At 51.5% G+C, this 10222-nt stretch overlaps 1 long non-coding RNA gene across 1 annotated transcript; it reads left to right on the top strand.

Moving 5' to 3' along the window:
- On the top strand, positions 1 to 9921 carry LOC139030001 (uncharacterized). Its single transcript, XR_011482341.1, has 2 exons — positions 1 to 450; positions 9669 to 9921. It is a non-coding gene; the product is annotated as an uncharacterized lncRNA (long non-coding RNA).
- The last annotated feature ends 301 nt before the right edge of the window (positions 9922 to 10222 follow it).

Genomic DNA, 10222 nt, shown 5'->3' with positions numbered 1-10222 from the left:
TCCTGGGCGCCTGAAGCCATCCTCCCACCTGGGGCTTGGGTCCCAGTGACCGACAGGCTGGTGAGGCGCTTGGCCCATTGGTCGATCCCACAAACCAACTAACGCAGGTGCCAGCTCTCTGCTGGTGCCACGGAGAGGCAGAAGCCAGACAGACCCCGGCCAGGGGTCATAGTCTAGGGGAGAAAGGCAAGCTCAGCAAGAGCCATGGCTCAGGGGAGAGTCATGGAGAGAGGTCGCCAGGAGGGAGGTCTCCCCAGGGACAGCCGTGGAGGGCTTCTCAGAGGAAGTGGCCTTGGCCTTGAGCACCCTTTGGCTGCTCTTCCTCTGCTTGGAGGCTCTCCAGCTCCAGTGTGCATGACACTCCCTGGGGCAATCTGGGCCCCAAGGCCTGCGGATTCTGCCCTAGGAAATGTGTGTGCTCAGGACTCTGAAGGCTTAACTGACTTAAAGGTGAGTCTGGTGCAAGCGGGCCTTGAGTGGGGTCCTTGGGGTCTTCCTGCACAATCTCGGCCAGCTACAGAGGCCTGGGGGAGATGGCCAGAGCCCTGAAGCCCACGAGGTGGCCTTGGTCACAGAGAAGCACCCCAGGGGCTCGGGGAGGGAGAGGAGGTGGGGGGGATCTATCCTTAGTGGAGAAGTACATCATCCCCAGTGGTGTGCAGACCTCAGCCCCTGGTGACAGCAAAAGCAGGGAGGGAGCAGAGCGGGGGTGCAGTGCCCCTAAAAGGCCTTGCAAGTTTCCAGAGTGACCACCAAGTTCTGCTCACCAGGGAGGAGGGTCGACTTCTGGCTGCCAGGACTTTCCTGCCAGTGGCTTCATCAGACTGTGCTCTCAGTGAAGCCTTGAACAGAACATCTAGCATCCCACATTCCCAGCAGGGTGACAGTGCTGGGGACAGCTGCAGAGCTGGCTGTGGGCCCTAAGCCCACTGGGCATGAATGGGGCAGAGTGCTGTGATCGCCCCAGGTCCCAGAGAGCAGGCCCAGCACCTCCTCTGGGGTTGCTGCTCTGCTTGGGCAGCTGCCCTGGTGAGGACTCAGAGCTTCCCAGAGTTGGGTCACCACCAGCGCGGTCACTGGTGACAAGGAGAGAAAGGCAAGGAGCCAGCCGTCAGAGCAGGGGCCATGCGAGTAGGGTGGCCAGAGAAAATAGAGGGCACCCAGTTCAATCTGAATTTTGGATAAACACCAAGTAATTTTTTCATATGTGTTCCAAATAATGCCTGGATCTTATAATTTTATTTGCTATATCTGGCAACTGTGTGTGCCAGGGCATCTATTGATCACCTTTAGATATGCCAAGTACTCTGCTGAGTAGACAGTTTCTGCTCTTCGTTCTATTAGTAAATACTGATTGGGCACCTATTCTGTACTAGGACAATTTTGGGGGAGATAGAGATTCCTCAGGGAACAAAACAGACTTTGTCCCCTGAGGATTTGCATTTGTGGGGAGTGGGGGAGCAGCGAGAAGTAAAGAGACAAATGAAAATAGAATGTCAGGGGTAAAAGGGGAAAGTAGGCTGGGGGAGGCCGGGTAAAAGGAGGCTGGGGGAGACTGGGGGGAACTCTGTTGTTAACCTGGTGGCTCAGTGGTAAAGAATCGCCTGCAATTCAAGAGACCTGGGTTTGATGCCTGGGTGGAAAGATTCCCTGCAGAAGGGAATGACTTACTCATTCAAGCATTCTTGCCTGGAGAATCCCATGGACAGAAGAGCCTGGTGGATACAGTCCATGAGGTCGCAGAGGGTCGTACATGACTTAGCACCTTACACACACTGTTGTTGGCCTACATGGGGCAGAAGGACGTCCTCTGGGCAGAGACAGAATGGAGGTGAGCACACATGGGGGAGGCACCCCAGCAGAGGGAACAGAGCATGCAAAGGCCCTGGGGAGGCTGTGCTGGGAGAGGTCATGGCAGGCAGAGGCTGCAGCAGGGCCAGTCGTGGAAGGGAGTTTGGTCTGAGCGAGATGGGAGCCTCCGGACGGTCTCAGGCAAAGGAGCGCCAGGACCCTGTGCCTGTTCAGCCTCGTGCACACTGGACAAGTGGACAGACAGGGCTCAGGGTTCCCTGCTTGCTCAGCTCCAGAATCCAGGGAAAGTCAGGGCCTTGGGGGCAGAGCCTATTGGTGGTGGGAAGGAAGGGTTGCCTGAAAGCTGCTTGATCTGAGTAAGAGGTACCACTGTCCCCGTGCCAGGCAATGGGCAGGATGGGGTGAGGGAGCAGGTGGGGTGTCAGGTGGGGTGGGCCAAGGAAGTCCCCCTGAGAAGCTGGCGTCTGGAACAAGGAAAGGTATACAGAGCTAGGGGGAATGCCCAGCATTTGCCTGCCACGTCCCACGAGGAGGTGGTCCTGACACCCCTAATTGCCTCCAGGAGGACACCCCTGGCTTTAAGGGAGCCGTCCCCCTCTCTCCCAGGTGCCAGCCCGTGTTCTGAACCCATCAGAAAGCCTCTGCTTTCTGGGCCCTTTCCTGGCCCAGTGAGGTCTTAGAAGAGCCTCTGTGGCCTGATAAGAGTGGATCCGGGCCCTGCCCATTGTCCCCTCCCTGGGCAGGGGGTGTTGTCCTGTCAGGCAGGGTGTAGGCTCAAAGTGGTCTGTTGACTCCCCACCCCTCCCGTCCTGGCCACTCTGACTCTGCGGTCTCAGGATGGCTTTCCTCTCCCTTAATGGGCAGGGCTGAGCCAACTGCCCCAGGGTGAGTCATCGCTGGGCCATGGGGAGCCAGGTGTCCACCAGTCACCTGCCAGCAGCTCTGATGCCAGCTGGGCTGGGGCACCGGGGAGACCGGAGAGGAGATGTGGGGAAATGCGTGGTTTTTCTTGAAAAATTCTCCATCAGGGAGCTGTTTGCTGGGCTGTGTGCACGTTTATGGCTGTGGGGTGTGTATGTCTGTAAATGTGTATGATTCTCTGTGTTGTGTGACGTGTGTGTATGTGTGTGGTGTGGGTGTGTGTGCATTTGCTAGTGGGCGCTTTCCCTGCATGACCATATATTTCAGCACAGCTCAGGAGTGGATCGAGGGTTCCTGCTGGTGGGAAAGGCCAGCGACTCCTTTTGGGGCTACAAGCCCTGTGTCTTTGCTCCTGACCTCTGTCCTTGACCCCCTCATGTTCATCACGGCTGCCCTGGCAGGGACACCCAGGTCATACTCTGCATCAGCCCCGTCCCCCTGACCTTCCACTCCGAAGTGCAGTGGACGCTTCCTGCCTCAGTTTACCCCGCCTCTGAAGACTTAGAGGAAGATGGAAACAAGCCTTCTGGGTTGTGGGGCAGAGCCACGCCAGAAGAATGATTAATGCTTATTTTCCTGGGCACACCTTCACTGTCTAGCACCCAGGGGTGGGGTGAACAGTATTGGGAGTGGTGTTATTAAAACTGCTATTGCTCTATTAAATTTCTCTAGAAACACAAAGACTTTCCATCTGCAGGGAGACCTGCAATTATAGCTGAACAAATTATCGCCTTTTAAACAACCCTACATTTCTGCAAAGCTTTCCCGTGCAGTGCTTTCCCTGTCAATAAATCGCACTTCGCCTGGCTTCCCCTTTCCCCTGTTCCTTGTTTCTTTGGCCATTTTTCACCACCCCACCCCAGTTGTCAGTGGACATTTTGTTGATTTTGTAGTCAAGCCTCGGAGAACTGCCCTATATCGAGAATGCAGGCTTTGGGTTTATTGATCAAAAACCCTAGCATAGCAGAAAGCAAATTGGACTAGAATGAGAATCAAGAGACCTCTTGAGGCCTGGATTTGTCTAGAAAATGCCCTTTGACCATCAATCATAGGGTCCTGTGACTTTTCTGGTTAAATCAGATAGCACTGGGCCATTTTTTGTCTCTGGACACTTGTGGAAAGTTTACAAACATTAATAAATACAAGCTCTTTGTCAGCCCCATGCTATGCTTTGGAGATGCACTCGTGATTTAAACTAAGTCTTTGTGATAAACAGCAAGGTTCTGTACTGTACAGCACAGGGAACTATATTCAATATCCTGTGATGAATCATGATGGAAAATAAATTTTAAAAGAATGTATACACATGTGTGCGTGTATATGTGTATAGTTGATGACTTTGCTCAGACAGCAGAAATTAATGCAACATTGTAAATCAATTATACTTCAATTAAAAACAATAATAAGAAACCTAAGTCATTGTGCCTGAGAAATTAAGGATATGGGGAGCAGTCTTAAGAAATATAGGAATGTCTCAAGAGCCAGGAGACTTTCAGTTGCCTGTGGAAGCAATCAAGAAGACACTAAAAAGGGCTTGTCTTGGGCTTTCACAAGTGGGGGGTCCAGAAGAGGGGTGCAGGCCTTAGGTGACCTGTCCTGGGCCCTTGTCTCCTCCTATTCCGGTTCTGCGTGTCTCCACTGCCCTTTCTTTGTCAGTTTCACACCCTCCTGCTTCAGACACGCCCTACACTTAGAGAAAAAGATGGCTGCTCCCAGCCCCACGCCAAAGAAAATACCAAAGGAAAAAGAAAGCCCTCTTTCAGCAGGCATGTATGGAATTTCAGAAGAGAAGTGCTGTACCAGCTAGCAGAAGTGGAAACCAGCTCCAGTATTCTTGCCTGGAGAATCCCATGGACAAGGGAACCTGGTGGGCTACGGTCCTCAGGGGTCGCTGAGAGGCAGACACGACCGAGGCCAACACACAGGACATCCAGAGCAAAGCTCCACACAATGTGGCTGAAGGCTCGGCAGGTGTCAGCTGACTCAGGCCGGGCTTGGTTGGTGGTGCATCTTTGCATTCAGCTCCTCTCCGAGGTTGGGCTCAGGCCCTCGCCCTGTGTCTGTGTGTGAGCTGGTCCTGGCTGGAGGGGAAGCCACCGCCTGATGTGTGTGTATGTTCTTAGTTGCTCAGTCATGTCTGATGCTTTGTGACACCATGGCCCACCAGGCTCCTCTATCCATGGGATTTTTCAGTCAAGGATATTGGAGTGGGTTGCCATTCCCTTCTCCAGGGATCTTCCCGATCCAGGGATCGAACCCGCTCTTGCATCTCCTACATGGCAGGCAGTTTTGTTTTTTTTTACTGCTGACCAGGGGAGAAGCCCGCTGCCATCTGGAGGAGGCTCTTTTCACACTGCTGTGGGTGTGGAAGAGCTTGAATGGCAGCTTGCCAGGCCTCTGGAGCCAATGCTCAGGACTCGCTTCCTCTTTCTCCCACCTGATTTCACAGCCCGAAGCAAGTCCCGCAGTGTGGTGGTCTACATATGTCACCCCTGCCACGAAATCCTAACATTCAAGGTGATGGTAATAGGAGCTGGGGCCCTCAGGAGATGCCCAGGTCATGAAGGTGGAGCCCCCGTTAGTGCCCAGAGGGAATCCTGCTGCCATGTCAGGTTTCAGAGAAAATATGCCATCCGAACGCGGGACGCTGGCCCCCACTAGACTCCAAATTTGCCTGTGCCTTGACATAGACTTCCAAGACTCCAGAGATGTAAGAAATAAATTTCTGTTGTTAATAAACCACCTGGTCTATAGTACAGCAGCTCAAACAGACTAAGACGTGTGGCCAAACCTAAAGGGCTCATGTGATGGAGAAACCGCAAAGTCTGACGGCGGAGGCGTGAATGTAGGAGGGTAGGGCTGGGGCCAGTCACGCTGACTGCTGCTCGGTTTGACCCCGATGGACACAGCCCTTCTTCCTATGATGGGTCAGGTCTGGGTGACAAACCCACACCCGAGCCAGGGGGAGGGTCAGACACTCTGACAGATGCACCCCAAACCACATGGAATACCAGAACGAGGGGACAGCTCTCCAGCTGGAAAAGGGTGCTAGGCAGACAAAACCCCACAACCTCGTCTACAGGCAGGAAGGCTAGTAATGGCCTCCATGGGGCAGAGACCACCAAGGGGTGTGGACCACCACCAAAGGCTTCGGGAACTCAGAGGGACAACGCAACCTGGAGTGGCCAGGAAAGGTCTTTCTGGAATAAGGCGCCCAAACTCAGCCCTAAGGGAGGAGGTGCGTTGCAGGCAGAGGGAACCAGCTGTCCACAAGCAAGCAGGGGTGGACCTCTGTTCAGAGAGGTGAGTGTCCGCAGCCAGGGTGGGGGTGGGGGGCAGGCCGTGGCAGATGCGGAGGGTAAGGGGTCTGGAGTTCATCCTGAAGGCAATGGAAATCCTTCAAGGGCTTCCTCGATGGTTCAACAGGTAAAGAATCTGCCTGCCAAGGCAGGAGACCCAGGAGACAGGGTCCCTGGGTCAGGAGGATCCACTGGAGGAGGGCAGGGCCTGGACAATCCCCATGGACAGAGGAGCCTGGCAGGCTATATACAGTCCATGAGGTCGCAAAAGAGTCGAACATGACTGAAAGGCTAAGCAGCAAGCAAGCAAAGGGCTTTAAGGAGGGGTGTGACGTGATCCCACTGGCAGGTAGGCAGGTGGCACTGATATCACCCTGGGGGATAAATGAGGGGTGGGGGGGTCGCTGGTGCAAAAACTGGAGCCCCTTAGGTGACGGAGTTGCTGAGCTGGAACTAGTACACAAGGGACACAGAGAAGGAATAAGTCAGGAGACATCTCGCACCGTAAAAGGACAGAATAGGTTTCTCTCTGATGGGAGATGAACAAGAGGAAGAGTCCAGAGGGGAACCAGGTGCCCAGACTAGGACAATCAGCTCTCGCGTCTCAGCGGCTCCCACCACGAAGCTTGTCTCCCACTCAAGCAAGGGCCCATCAGGGTGTCTTGGGATGCAGCTCTCCTGGGCTGCTGCCTGCAAAGCCTCAGGGATCCAGGGCTCTCCCCTCTTGAGGAGCCGCTCACTGTGACACACGGCTCCCCGAGGTCACCCTGGGGATGACCTCTTCCACCCAACAGAAATTAAAGGAGGAAGAGGTGGGGGAAGGTTTTGCGGGCCAAGCCTAGAAGATCCATAAATCACTCCTGCTGTAATTTCTTGAGCTCTGTCTGCTTTGAACGCTCACACCTGGGAGCCTGGAAAATAGTCCAAACTGTGTGTCCAGGAAGAAGAGGCAGTGGACTCGGTAGTCAGCTTGTGCCATGCTGGGTTTGGGGCCTAGAGGAGCCCAGGCAGGGAAGACTGCAGGGCGAGGAGGTGTGGGGAGGAATGAATTGAATCTTGGGGGACATCTAAGTTTGCATCTATGTGAAATTGTGCTAACAGTGCACAAAGCTGAGGTGACAAACCTGGGGAGGAAGACCTCTGAGGCGGCTGTCAGCAATGGGAGGACTTTGGGCAGGAGCCTGAGAATTCAAGTCCAAGGAGCAGTGACCTGTATTCTGGGGACAGTAGGACCCATGGCAGACATTTGAGTGGAGGAGTAACCAGAGCCCTTTGAAGGGGAGACCTGTCCTGGGGGCACAGTGGGGAAAGAAGGGCAAGGATCAGGAGGCCTGGGCCAGGTTAAGGAGTGCTCCCCAAGCCCATGGGGAAGGGGTTCTTCTCGTTAATCCAACGAGGAAGCTTATTCCTTTTCTCGACAATTTTTGTTTGCTGATTAAAGCTAAATCCACTGAAAGGATTCTCTTTAAGAAGTCGTCAGACATTAGAACACAGGAGAGGAGGGGTTGGTTTGGACTCAGGTTAATGGAGGCTTTCTCTTTTAGGTTTATCTTTTATATGGGCTTCCCAGGTAGCTCAGTAGGTAAAGAATCCACCTGCAACGCAGGAGTTGCAGGAGATGAGGTCGGGATCCCTGGGTCGGGAAGAGGACATGGCAACCCACTCCAGTATTCTTGCCTGGAGAATTCCATGGACAGAGGAGCCTGGTGGGCTACAGTCCATAGGGTTGCATGCATGCTTGCACGTATGCACCTTTTGTATGAAATTTGTGACTGCTGATGTCTTAACTTTCAGTCACAGCAGAGAAGAGAGGAAATTAATCATTTTTTCCTCTAATTGAGGCCTAACCTATTTTTCCTTTCATTTTAAATCCTCATCTGTCATATACATCCTTTATTCTATTTTCAGATTCTTTGCCCTTTACAGACCTCCCTAGGTACCCCCTTCCTGCATTTATGTCTCATGTTCTCTCTTGTCTGGTCTTGTCTGACTCTTTCCAAGGAAGGAGGGGTGATGAGAGTGAGGGGAAAGTTCTGGGCATCATCCTTACCTGATCCTCACTAGGCCATACCTTCTGCTGGTCACATTGGTCCAGCAAAGTGTGGGGACACTTGGCCTCCAGTTAATCATGACTTATCAAACTTGAGGATAATTTCTTTCCTGGAGAGTGGGTTCATTTCTTATAGCTGCAGTGACAAATGACTATAAAGTTGGTGGCTTAAGACAACACATATTCAAGATAGTGAGAAGATGCAATCCAGACTGGAAGAAGGTGTTTGCAAAAGACATAACTGATAAAGGACTATTATCATCCAAAACATACAAATAACTTTAAAAACTCAACAGTAAGAAAACTAGCAATCTGATTACAAAATGAGCCTAGGACCTTAACAGACACTTCAACAAAGCAGGCAGACAGATGGTAAGGAAGTGTATGAAAAGACGCTTCACATCTCATGTCACATGTTAATTTGCACATTAGCAAACTGCAGATTAACACCTCCATGAAACATTACTGGACAATTCTCAGAAAGGCTAAAATCGGAGACAAGGACAACGCCAAATGCTGGAGAGGATGTGGAGTCACAGGAACCCTCATCCATCGCTGGTGGGAATATGAAACGATACAATATCTGGAAGACAGTTTGGTGGTGTCTGACAAAACTCAGCAGACAATCCATCAATTGTACTCCTTGGTATTTACCCAAAGGACCTGAGACCTTGTGTCCACACAAAACCTGCACATGGATGTTTATAGCAGCTTTATTCATGGTTTCCAAGACTTGGAAGCAACCAAGATGTCTTTTAGTAGCTAAGTGGATAAATAAACTGTGGTGCATTCAGACAATGGGATGTTATTCAGCGAGAAAAAGAAATGAGCTATCAAGCCATGCAGGGACATAGAGGAAACAAATGCGTGTTAGTGTAAGTGAAAGAAGTCAATCTGAAAAGGCTACTTAGTGTGTGATTCCAACTCTGTGACATTCAAGAAAGGCAAAATGATGGGGACAGTAAAAAGATCAGTGGTTGCCAGGGTTTGGGGGAAGGGAAGAATAAATAGGCAGAGCACAGTGGACTTTCAGGGCCATGAAACCATTCTGTACAATATTGTAAATGTGGATATATGTTATTCATTAGTGCAAATCCATAGAATGGGCAACACTAAGAGTGAACCTTAATGTAAACTATAAACACTGGTCACAGTGATGCATCAGTGTAGGTTCATAAGTTGTAACAAATGTCCTGCTCTGGGGGAGAGAATGCTGATGATGAAAGTGAAAGTTAATTGTTTAGTCATGTCCAATTCTTTGCAAACTCATGGACTGCAGCCCTCCAGGCTCCTCTGTCCATGGAATTCTCCAGGCAAGAATAGTGGGGTGGGTTGCCATTTTCTCCTTCATGGAATCTTCCCAACCCAGGGTATGAACCTGGGTCTCCTGTATTATAGGCAGATTCTTAACCATCTGAACCATCAGATGGGGAGGCTGTATTTGTGTGAGGGCAGGGAATTTGTGTTGTTATGGGAAATCTCTGTACTTTCGGTTCAGTTTTGCTGCGAATGTAAAACTGTTCTGAAAAATAAGGTCTCTTGGGTCCCTTGTGGTCCAGTGGTTAAGACTCATGCTCCCAATGCAGAGAGCAAGGGTTCGACCCCTGGTCTGGTAAGACCTCACATGCCTTGGAGCAACTAAGCCCGTGGGCCACTACTGAACCCGTGCTGTAGTGCCCAGGAGCCGAGACCACTGAGCCCACGGCCCATAACTACTGAAGCTTGCAAGCCCTAAGCCCATGCTCTGCAACTCAAGAAGCCACCGTGGTGATAAGCCTGCCTCAATGAAGACCCAGGGCAGCCAAAGTAAATAAATAAATAAAATCTACCAAAAAAACACACCACACATTTGTTCTCTTATAGTTCTGGAGGTGGGAAGTCTGAAATCAGTTTCATGAGGCTGCAACTCAGGTACCTTCGGGGTTCTGGGGGAGAACCATATCCAGGCCTCTTCTCTTTCTAGAGCTGCACATCTTGGCTTGTGCCTCCCCTCTCCAACTTCAAGGCCAGCAGTGAAACGTCTTCAGGCCTCTCTGTTCTGTCTCACGTTGCATTCTCCTCTCTGGCAAAAGCTCCTGCTGTCTGTCTCTCATTTAAGGACTCCTGTAGCTGTGTTTAGGGTCCACCTAGTAATTCGGAA

This window comes from Odocoileus virginianus, chromosome 2 (genome assembly GCF_023699985.2).
Source record: "Odocoileus virginianus isolate 20LAN1187 ecotype Illinois chromosome 2, Ovbor_1.2, whole genome shotgun sequence".
Lineage (NCBI taxonomy): Eukaryota > Metazoa > Chordata > Mammalia > Artiodactyla > Cervidae > Odocoileus > Odocoileus virginianus.
This window is presented reverse-complemented; position numbering and strand designations above follow the sequence as displayed.